Source organism: Procambarus clarkii, chromosome 4 (assembly GCF_040958095.1).
Source record: "Procambarus clarkii isolate CNS0578487 chromosome 4, FALCON_Pclarkii_2.0, whole genome shotgun sequence".
Classification (NCBI taxonomy): domain Eukaryota; kingdom Metazoa; phylum Arthropoda; class Malacostraca; order Decapoda; family Cambaridae; genus Procambarus; species Procambarus clarkii.
The window spans coordinates 58,431,870-58,442,444 of NC_091153.1; positions in this window are offsets into that span (position 1 = coordinate 58,431,870).

The window sequence follows — 10,575 nt, forward strand, 5'->3', positions numbered from 1 at the left end:
TGGGTAATTAAGGGAGGCAAAAATGTGAGGGCGATGGATTGTAAAGTAGGGTGAAGCGAGCAGCGCTCAGGGGGTAGACTCTTAGTCCTGAGCTGAGTACCACGGTGAACCGTGCCTCAGAATATTCGGAGGTAAACTCCACATTGAAACTTGAGTTAACTCGTCTGTGTGTCAAAGGTAAGATGCACAACTGTAGATCAATGAAAAGTAGCAGATTCTTTGTTAGATTGAGTGGGGTGGGGCCCATGTGAGTGACGGAGAGTAAGGGAGAGTACCTGTGAGTGTGGGAGAGTGAGGAAGACTTCATGCGAATGGGTGAAGAATGAGAAGGTGAGTGAGGGAGGTGTTAAGGTGAACCAAGATAGCCAGAAGAGTTTAGGAGAATGAGGAAGAGCATCAGATGAGGTACCATATAGGCATCTAAAGTCAGTTTCTGCTCAGTTATCCTCACACGATGAACGGCTGCTCCTCTCTTCCAGCCTTCACACCAGCTGCCATCGGCTCCTACAAGAAACAGGACATTTTTTGCTGTTACTGAACTTTGAAGGAGTAGGCGTTTGAGAAGCCGCCAGCTTCCTGTTATCTTTCCCCAGGGGGGGGGGGGGGAGGGGGGAGGGGGTACAGGGTTTGACGTGGGAAAGCTTAGTATATCAAGCAAGTATTCGCATCCTGACAGCTGGGTGCGGCGCCTGACACCTGGGTAGACAGCGCTTCGGATTCGAAGTCCTGTGGTTCCGGGCTCGAACCCCCGTAAAGGCAGAGTCAAATAGGCAAAATGTTTCTTTCACCCCTGATGCCCCTGTTACCTAGCAGTAAATAGGTACCTGGGAGTTAGACAACTGTTACGGGCTGCTTCCTGGAGGTGTGTAACAAAAAGGAGGCCTGGTCGAGGACCGGGCCCCGGGGACGCTTAGCCCCGAAATCATCTCAAGATAACCTCAAGAAGATCCTGCAGTATGTTTGTCATACGCGGGATGAAAGTTGAGTCTACTATAGCTTGCCCAAACAAACTTCAGGTTAATATCTTGAAACATCCAAGATGTAGACAACTTGTCCGGTCTATACATGCAATTCTTAATGAAATAGATCTTAGGTCTTATGCAGACGAGAAGTCACAATAACGTGGCTGAAATATGTTGACCAGACCGCACACTAGAAAGTGAAGGGACGACGACGTTTCGGTCCGTCCTGGACCATTCTCAAGTCGATTGTGAATGGTCACAATCGACTTGAGGATATTAACCTGACAGTCGATGTGAGAATGGTCCAGGACGGACCATAACGTCCGTTTCGACCGTAAAGACCATTTCCTCTCTGGATTGCCACACTAAGGCGCTGAAAAAGAAAACTGGCAGCTCTAGGGTCTCTAGTTGTTTCGATTAGCTTAGACCCCAACTCCTTCAAAAAGCTAGCAGCACTTTTACCCCAGGCACCAAGTGTCTCTGAGGCAATGGGGACAAAATTGTAGTGGTGCTCAAGGTCTCTGTATTTACGTGACTTGGCCGCTTCCCGGTGATTGGCAGCTCCTCCTGCTTGTGTAGCACTGAAGTCAACATAGGTATTGGCTAAAGTTGAAACGCAAGTTTAGTCCCACACCAACTGTCTAACATTCTTCCAGGGGTTCACCGTGATTCCATCTGGGCGACCGACAGGCTCATCAGAGTTGCGGGACATTAGGTAACGGGGCTCTCACTCTGCTGGACAACCGGCTGTGGTATAGCTTCTCTTAATAATGTCATTGACCTCGCCGTGTCTTGCATGCCATCCTCCTGTCCTTTGGCAGAGAAGGCCATGCCGTCCGTATCTGTCGGCCTCTGCCTCGCCGCAAATACACCTGTATTCGGTGTGGATTGGGGCAGCGAGGCGGAGAGCCACGGCAATTCGTAGGGCCTGCCGTGTGAGACGGGTGCCGGTTGCTGACATTGGGGTTGCTAATAGGAAATCACCTGCATGAGGAGCTGCTACAGCTCTAAGTTGGGCAGTGTCATGTGGTGTTGTCGCAGCTTCTAGCAAAGTCGCAGCTTCTTGGTCGGCAATGGGGCGATCCCAGCTGGATTGCTTATGGGCTTCAGAAGGCGGTGGTTGGGGTGCTGGTCCTGCGAGAGAGACCCATTTGGTTGTGCAGTCTGTGAAGCTGGGATCATGTACCCCAGCCTGTTGAACTAGGTGCTCAGGTAGGATTTCCTTCACCAAGTTGTCAGACCCCACTGAAGAGGACAGGAATGCTGGTACAGCAATTTCTGTTGCTGTGCGCACGCCAAGGCCCCCGAGTCTGACAGGAAGGGAGGCCTGTTTCCACTGTAAGTCGCTGAGGGAAAGATTGAGGGCTTTTTCTTGTGTTGATTTCAGCAAGCTGTCGTACTCTTCTAATTTAATATTGTTGAAAGATGGCGAACATCTTAGAAAGTAGGTCAGCCTGGGGAGGGACAAGCATCTGGTGATGAGGTAAAGTGCATCATGAGCATCGATGTCTTCAATCCTCTCGTTCATCCTCTTCAGGTCAGTGATCTTCTTACCAAGGACCTCGTCGATGGCATTCCTTCCAAGAGGAGCACCTAGGAGTGTGCTGTCCTCAGGGTAGGTTGTATGAATGTCAGGCAAAACAACCTTTATTTGCTCTATTATGTGCTGGTTGGTGGAGGTTATTTCGCACTTGGAAGGGTTCAGAGTGAGGCCTAGGCTTGCTCCTGAATTATTCTTATGTTGTCCAAGAGTGAGGCTGGGGAGCCGGCTAGAGTACCATCGTCCAAAAACCAAATGTTGAGCTCACTGGACAGGTTATCGGTGTCTTCCTTGATAACTAGGCAGAAAAGAAAAGGAGCAAGTGGGTCACCCTGTTGGACACCTTCTTGTGATTCAATTTCATGTTCCCCAAAAAGCAGAGTTAGATTCTTGCTATAGCATGAGTTTACAAACGGGTAGAGGGAAGGAAAAAGGCGATGAACTGCACTGAGTACTGCATCCCTTCTAACCAGATTGAAAGCATTTTTGAAGTCCAGCTTTATCAGGGCTTTTTCATCCGTAATGTTGGCAATGTAGGCTCTAGCTGCATGAGCCGCTGCCTCACACCCTTGGGGAATGCCAAACCCAAGCTGTTTTGGCTTCAGCATGTCGGCTGCTGCCTGACTAACTGCTCTAGCAGCAGCCTTAGCGACGAGACGCCGGAGTGAATTGCCAACAGCAATCGGTCTGATTCCTCCATCTTTTTTCCTCAGGGCACAGAGGGTAGCGCCAAAAAAGAGAGGCCTATGGTCTCAGGTATGTTGCCAGCTAGACATGTGTTGGCGAATCTAGTTAGTTCCACCAGGAGGCCCTGTGCAATGTCTCCCAGTGCACTGTTGAGCATTTGTTTGATATGGTTGGGTCGTAGTCCTTTGAACCCACCTGCTGATCCTGGTGGGAAGGATAAAGCTGCTTCATGCACCATGGATTCAAGCACACACAGGGGTTCTGCTCTGGTGACACCGACTAGGGGAACACTGTCATCACGATATATATATATATATATATATATATATATATATATATATATATATATATATATATATATATATATATATATATATATATATATATATATATATATATATATATATATATATATTGTGACGGTAACGCGTTGGTGTTCGGCTGTTCAAAGCTAGGGGTATGGCCTCGTCACATAGTATTAAAAAAAAATAGAAAATCTGGAACTTCGTCTGTGGTAAGGTAAGGAGAAGACACACAAAACACAAGTAAATTTTAACAATGGAATTTTAATTACGTTAAAGAAATAAAACATGAATAAAATGGACAAACAAATTCGTATAATAAAATCAATCAATCAAAATAATAAGAATAATTAAATGACACAATGAAAAGTTACGTTAAGACAAAATAACAAGAAGTGCAATATTCAAGTATATGAAAGGTGCTGGAATATTGGCTTTAAGCTATCACCTCTCTCAGTATACGTACGCTAAAGCTTACGTCTAGCAGGGAGAAGTGTTAACTGTGAAAGCACGGAATATTCTGAGGACTGAGGTCGTGGCGGCCCCAGACATCAAGTAGTATGGGGGGGGGCGAGTGCAGTTGCAGCCAGACCGGCGACCAATCAGAGGAGCCGGCAGCAAGACGGGTAGTTTGGCGGTTTGAGTCTGAGCAGGTGTTCCTGGCTGCATACGTTTTGCGCTCTGGCAAACCTTGCTGGTGTTGTTGTCGTTGTTGGACATTTCTTCCATAGTAGTTTTATATAGAGGTGACGACGTATTTGTGGAGGGAAGAGCAGGCTCAATCTCTTGAAGGAGATTATCGTCACAATTCTCCCCCGAAGCCTGCGGTTCTGGAAGAAGTACGTCGTTATGTGGTGGAGTATTAGATGGAGTCGCTTCTACTTCATAAACTCGGGAGAAATCATGGGCTAAGATGTTGTCGGCCTCTTGGTATAGCGTGTCTCCAGGTTGAATTTCTGCAGTTAGCAAGCCCATAGTAGAAGACGTTGAGATGGGAAGTGGGCGTGCTGCAGGAGGTGTAGGGTGGTGTGGTCCGTGTTGATGGTGGACCGAGCACTTTTCAGGTGTGGAGTGAAGTGCTGAAGCTTCAGGATGAGGAAGAGTAGCTCCTTGCCAATTGTTCCGTAGTTCCTTGTAGCAGTAGTTGCCGACAGGTGTATTCTCCTCGCCTCGTTGCTGCATCGCGACACCACCAACGTTGGTACCACTGGCGTCGACATGGAGGATGAAGGGCTTATCTGACGAGGTGAGAGTGGAATTAGAATAGGGCAAAGGAGCACGATTATTATCCTGAAAGCATTTGGGAAGATCATTAAGGATTTCGGAATTAGAAAGCGCTGACTCCTTGTCAGTGCTTTCGGGAGGAGAAGCGGGATGGTCTCACTGTGGATGTAGGGTTCTGTGAAGGTAGAACAGTTAGTCAGGACAGTGGGAGGAGTACCATTATATTGCTTCAGGAGGTTGACGTGGCACAGCTGGGTCTTCCGCCGCCTATCTGGAGTCTCTATTACGTAGTTGTTATTATTCCTGCACTCTTTGACGCAGTAGGGTCCTGAAAACCTGTTTTGTAAAGGTGAACCTGGGATAGGGAAATATGCAAGGACGAAGTCTCCCGGCTTGAATTTTCTTACTTTGCTGGTCTGGTCGTAATGAGTCTTCATTCTCTCCTGGGCTTTCAATAGATTATCATGGGCAAAACGGTGGACTCTCTCTAGAATGTGTTGAAGGTTTTGAAGAAACTGGGGCACATTCTGATGCTCACTGAAGGTGGCATCTCGGAGAGAGTCTTTGAAAGCCTTAAGGGGAGTACGGCACTTACGGCCATAGAGCATCTCATAAGGAGATACTCCTAGGGACTCATTGGGGAGACTTCTGTAAATACACATTATAAGGTCAATCTGCTTATCCCAATCCTTAGAGGTTTCACTACAAAACTTTTTCAAGAGTGCTTTGATTGTCTGATGACTACGTTCAAGAGAACCCTGTGAAGCAGGATGATAGAGGCTGGACAACACCTGTTTGATGTTGAACTCCTCCAGTGTCCTTTTGAAGAGATCACTGGTGAAGTTGGTACCACAGTCGCTCTGAATCTCCCTGGGAAATCCGTATTGAGTGAAGATCTTCAATAGATGTTTTATAACCGTAGCAGCCGTGATGTTCTTCACTGGAACTGCTATGGGAAATCTGGTGGTAGGACACAGGATGGTTAGGATGTAGGCGTTACCTGAACTGGTCCGAGGTAAAGGACCGACACAGTCTATTATGAGTCTGTGGAAAGGTTCCGCAGGCACCTGTATGGGAATCAGTGGCGCTCTGGGAATGGAGATGTTCGGTTTGCCTGCCATCTGACATGTATGACACTGTTTTACGTACTGTTTGACGTTATTTACCATACCTGGCCAGTAGTAGTCTTGACGAATTCCATGGTAAGTCTTGTTGAAGCCGTAGTGGGAGAGTGCTCCGTGGGCCAGGTGTAGAATAGTGGGCCGCAGGCTGGTGGGAATCACAAGTTGTTCGATGTTGGCCCAATCGTCCTCCTCCTTCAGTTTACTGGGTCTATATCTGCGGTAGAGCAAGTCGTTCTCTAGGAAGAACCCAGGAATACTGTCGGGTTGAGTCTCAGCCTGGAAAAACAATGGTGTTAAAGTAAGATCTTGCCTCTGCAACTTACGGAACTCCAACTTGGTCAGATGTGGAGGGAGTTTCTGAGGGTCTTGAGGGACAGCGGTAGCAGTAGAGTCAGCTGGCTGTGGACGTGCGGCTTGTGCACGGGTGGTCACGAGAACCGGAGGAGAAACTTCATCACTCTCTTGAACCTCTGCTGGAACATACTCTAGAATAGGGTTACTTGGCACAGAGTTACACACCTGGGGTTTGTCCATGACGATCAGGTTGGTCGGTTGAAGGTCTTCTGCCAAGTCGTTGCCTAGGAGAAGTTGCACTCCAGGCATGGGAAAAGGCTTTTCCCTGACGGCGACTTGGACTTCTCCTTTCACGTAGGGACAATCCAGGTGGACTCTGGCGAGAGGGTATGGAGTGGTAGCAGTGAGGTCAGTGATGAAGACAGTTTCTCCGGTGTAGGTGATGTTGGGCACAGCCGACTTCAAGATGATCGATTGAAGAGCCGCTGTGTCCCTCAAGATCTTCAATTTGAAACGTCCCTCCGGATTTGAACCGTTGGCAGAGACAGTTCCAGTATGCAGGTGGTTACTGAAAAGAGAAAGATCATTAACATCAACACCAACATTCATCACAGGCTTACCGGACTTAGGAGGAGTTGGTTTGGGTTTTTGTTGGTCAGTGGTTCCCTTGTATTGAGACTTACCACACTTGTCTATGGTATGTCCATAGAGTCTACAATACTTGCAGTACAGTTGTGAACCAGCTTGATCGGGGCTTACTTTCTCGTAACTGTACCACGACTTCTTACTGGAGGATGGTTCGGGTGTCAGCCGGTGGATGAGGCTGTAAGTGTCAGCCAACTTAGCACACTTCAGGTAGTCGGTTTCTTCTTTATCTGCTAAGTAGAGGCGGACAGGAGGCGGCACACGTCTCAAGAATTCTTCAACAAGCAGCAGGTTGACGAGTTCTGCAAAAGTAGAGACATGTGCTGCTTCCAGCCATTTCATGAAATACCTCCGTTTCGTGTTAGCAAACTCGAGGAAGGTAGTGGTACTTGCCTTCAGGTGGTCACGGAATTTCCTTCTATAACTTTCAGTAGAGAGGAGGTAGGCGTCCAACACTGCTTGTTTCAGAGTGTGGTAGTCATTCTCAGACGCCAAAGTACTGAGTGTGACTGCAGCTCTACCTGTAAGATGAACTCTGAGAAGTGTGGCCCATTGGTCGACAGGCCAACTGAGTTGATTAGCAAGGGTTTCAAAGGTGGTAAAGAACACATCAACTTCTGCTTCTACAAAGGATGGCATTAACTTACTTGCATGTGATATATTAAAACTGACGGGAAGATTGGCAGTAGCTTGCTGGCGTTGAGTGAAGTGTGAAGTTTCCAAGGCGATTTCACGTTGACGACACTCTAGAGCCAGAGTCGCTTGTTGCTTGTCATGTTCGCGTTGCATCTCTAACTTGCGTTGTTTGGTTTCGAGCTGTACTCTCTCACGTTCACGGAGTAGTGCAACCTCACGTTCCTGGAGGGCGATTCCACGTTCGTGTTCTTCTCTCCTCAAGGCAGCTTCACGTTCTTGTTCGTCTCTCCTCAAAGCAGCTTCGCGTTCTTGTTCGTCTCTCCTCAAAGCAGCTTCGCGTTCTCTGAGGGTGATTTCTCGTTCTTGTTCTTCCCTCCGTATGGCAGCTGTTCGTTCTTCAATCTTGGCCAGCTCTAGTTTGAGTTTCATCGTCGCCAAATCAGTTTTATCTGTAATATAATAAGTTTCATGAGTTTCAGAGTCTATCTTACCTTGCTCTAAATAGTAATCCAGCAACAGGTTGTATAGGTCATTTTTGTTGGCTTGGTAGGGAACTTCGAGTTGATACTCATGTGCAAGAGTTTGTAATTCAGTCCTCTTGGCACGACTTAAAGTCCCTATTTCACCTGCTGGATTTGCACGGAAAGCTTGGAGACGAAACATGGTGAAATTAGCAAATAAAGGTACACGAATATTCAATAGTGAATGTCAGAAACAGGACAACGTGGCAACTGGTACCTATCCTGTGGGATCTTTAACAATTAAAGTTAAGTAAAAGATGTTAAATGATTAAATTAAATCAAGGGCGCAGGAAATCTTGTACCCGGTACTCATGTAAGAGGATAAGGGCAAGAAAATCCTACTAACAAATGAAACAGAGTTTCGAAAACAAATGAAACAGTAAATTGCCTCAAAAGTAAAATTGGTAGTCCAAGAATGTAGGCATACCTTGCCAAGTCTCTATAGGACATAAAGCAAGTTTTTCCTACTGAATTTAATATGATACTTACAGAATTAGCGAACTTTTGTGCTCTGAAAAAGTAAGCTAATTCCCTACCGTTGTATGTATCATCATCTCTGACTGACGTGTAGTGGTGCGAGGTGTCAACTGGTGACGAGAACTGCTGCTGAGGTCCCAATTCAGCAACTAAAGTTCGAGCTAGAGGAACTATGGCCCTCTTTGTCCTCCTACAGTCAGATTGCAGAAGATTGGGTACTCTTGACCCGGGGTAGACCACAGTACCAGGGTACCAATATGATGATCTGTCAAAAATGAGAAATATCCAAGGGACAAAGATGGTAAACACGAGTAATAACACGGAGGGAGAGATGACCAATTAAGAGTATGACTGAGGCCTACAGTCACCACGTAATCCAAAGTTGTCTCACCTTCACCATATGTTACTCTCGTAATGCACAATACACCGCACCTTATAAAAAACGAAATTGAATATGAAAAATAGTAAAGCTACGTTAACAAAGTTAAATACGCTTACCATAAATTACCACTTGGCACCAGTACCTGAGTGAAGCTCCTAGGACAGGCCCCCATATAATATGTGACGGTAACGCGTTGGTGTTCGGCTGTTCAAAGCTAGGAGTATGGCCTCGTCACATAGTATTAAAAAAAAATAGAAAATCTGGAACTTCGTCTGTGGTAAGGTAAGGAGAAGACACACAAAACACAAGTAAATTTTAACAATGGAATTTTAATTACGTTAAAGAAATAAAACATGAATAAAATGGACAAACAAATTCGTATAATAAAATCAATCAATCAAAATAATAAGAATAATTAAATGACACAATGAAAAGTTACGTTAAGACAAAATAACAAGAAGTGCAATATTCAAGTATATGAAAGGTGCTGGAATATTGGCTTTAAGCTATCACCTCTCTCAGTATTCGTACGCTAAAGCTTACGTCTAGCAGGGAGAAGTGTTAACTGTGAAAGCACGGAATATTCTGAGGACTGAGGTCGTGGCGGCCCCAGACATCAAGTAGTATGGGGGGGGGGCGAGTGCAGTTGCAGCCAGACCGGCGACCAATCAGAGGAGCCGGCAGCAAGACGGGTAGTTTGGCGGTTTGAGTCTGAGCAGGTGTTCCTGGCTGCATACGTTTTGCGCTCTGGCAAACCTTGCTGGTGTTGTTGTCGTTGTTGGACATTTCTTCCATAGTAGTTTTATATAGAGGTGACGACGTATTTGTGGAGGGAAGAGCAGGCTCAATCTCTTGAAGGAGATTATCGTCACAATATATATATATATATATATATATATATATATATATATATATATATATATATATATATATATATATATATATATATATATATATATATATATATATATATATGTATACTAGTATATTTTGGTAGCAGTCTTTCCTGTAGACATATATTATTAAATATGACCGAAAAAGTAAGATTAATAATTCTAACACGAATTTTCTCGATCTTTCTTACGTTTCTTTTCACTGTTGATGGTAATTCAAAGATCAATTCTCCAAAATTCATTTTAATTTCTAGTCTGACTTGAGCGCGTTTCGTAAAACTTATTACATTTTCAAAGACTTTAGTTTACAAACACACAACTGAAACTGAATAGAGCTTACACATCCTCGATTTTATATCTACATTTGGGTGAGGTGGATGAGGTGAAAACAAACTTTCAACAATGGGTATTGAATGGGTATTAAATTCAAACACAAGACAGAACACGAAACAATGCGTATTGAATGGAAGTAATTGTAGAAAGCCTATTGGTCCATATTTCTTGATGCTTCTATATTGGAGCGGAGTCTTGAAGTGGGTAGAATATAGTTGTGCATTAATTGGCTGTTGATTGCTGGTGTTGACTTCTTGATGTGTAGTGCCTCGGAGACGTCAAGCCGCCTGCTATCGCTGTATCTATCGATGATTTCTGTGTTGTTTGCTAAGATTTCTCTGGTGATGGTTTGGTTGTGGAAAGAGATTATATGTACCTTAATGGAGCCCTGTTGCTTATGCATTGTTAAACGCCTGGAAAGAGATGTTGTTGTCTTGCCTATATACTGGGTTTTTGGAGCTTACAGTCCCCAAGAGGGCATTTGAAGGCATAGACGACGTTGGCCTCTACACTAAGGAAACAAACATAGGAATCTGCCTAAATGCCAACAGTGAC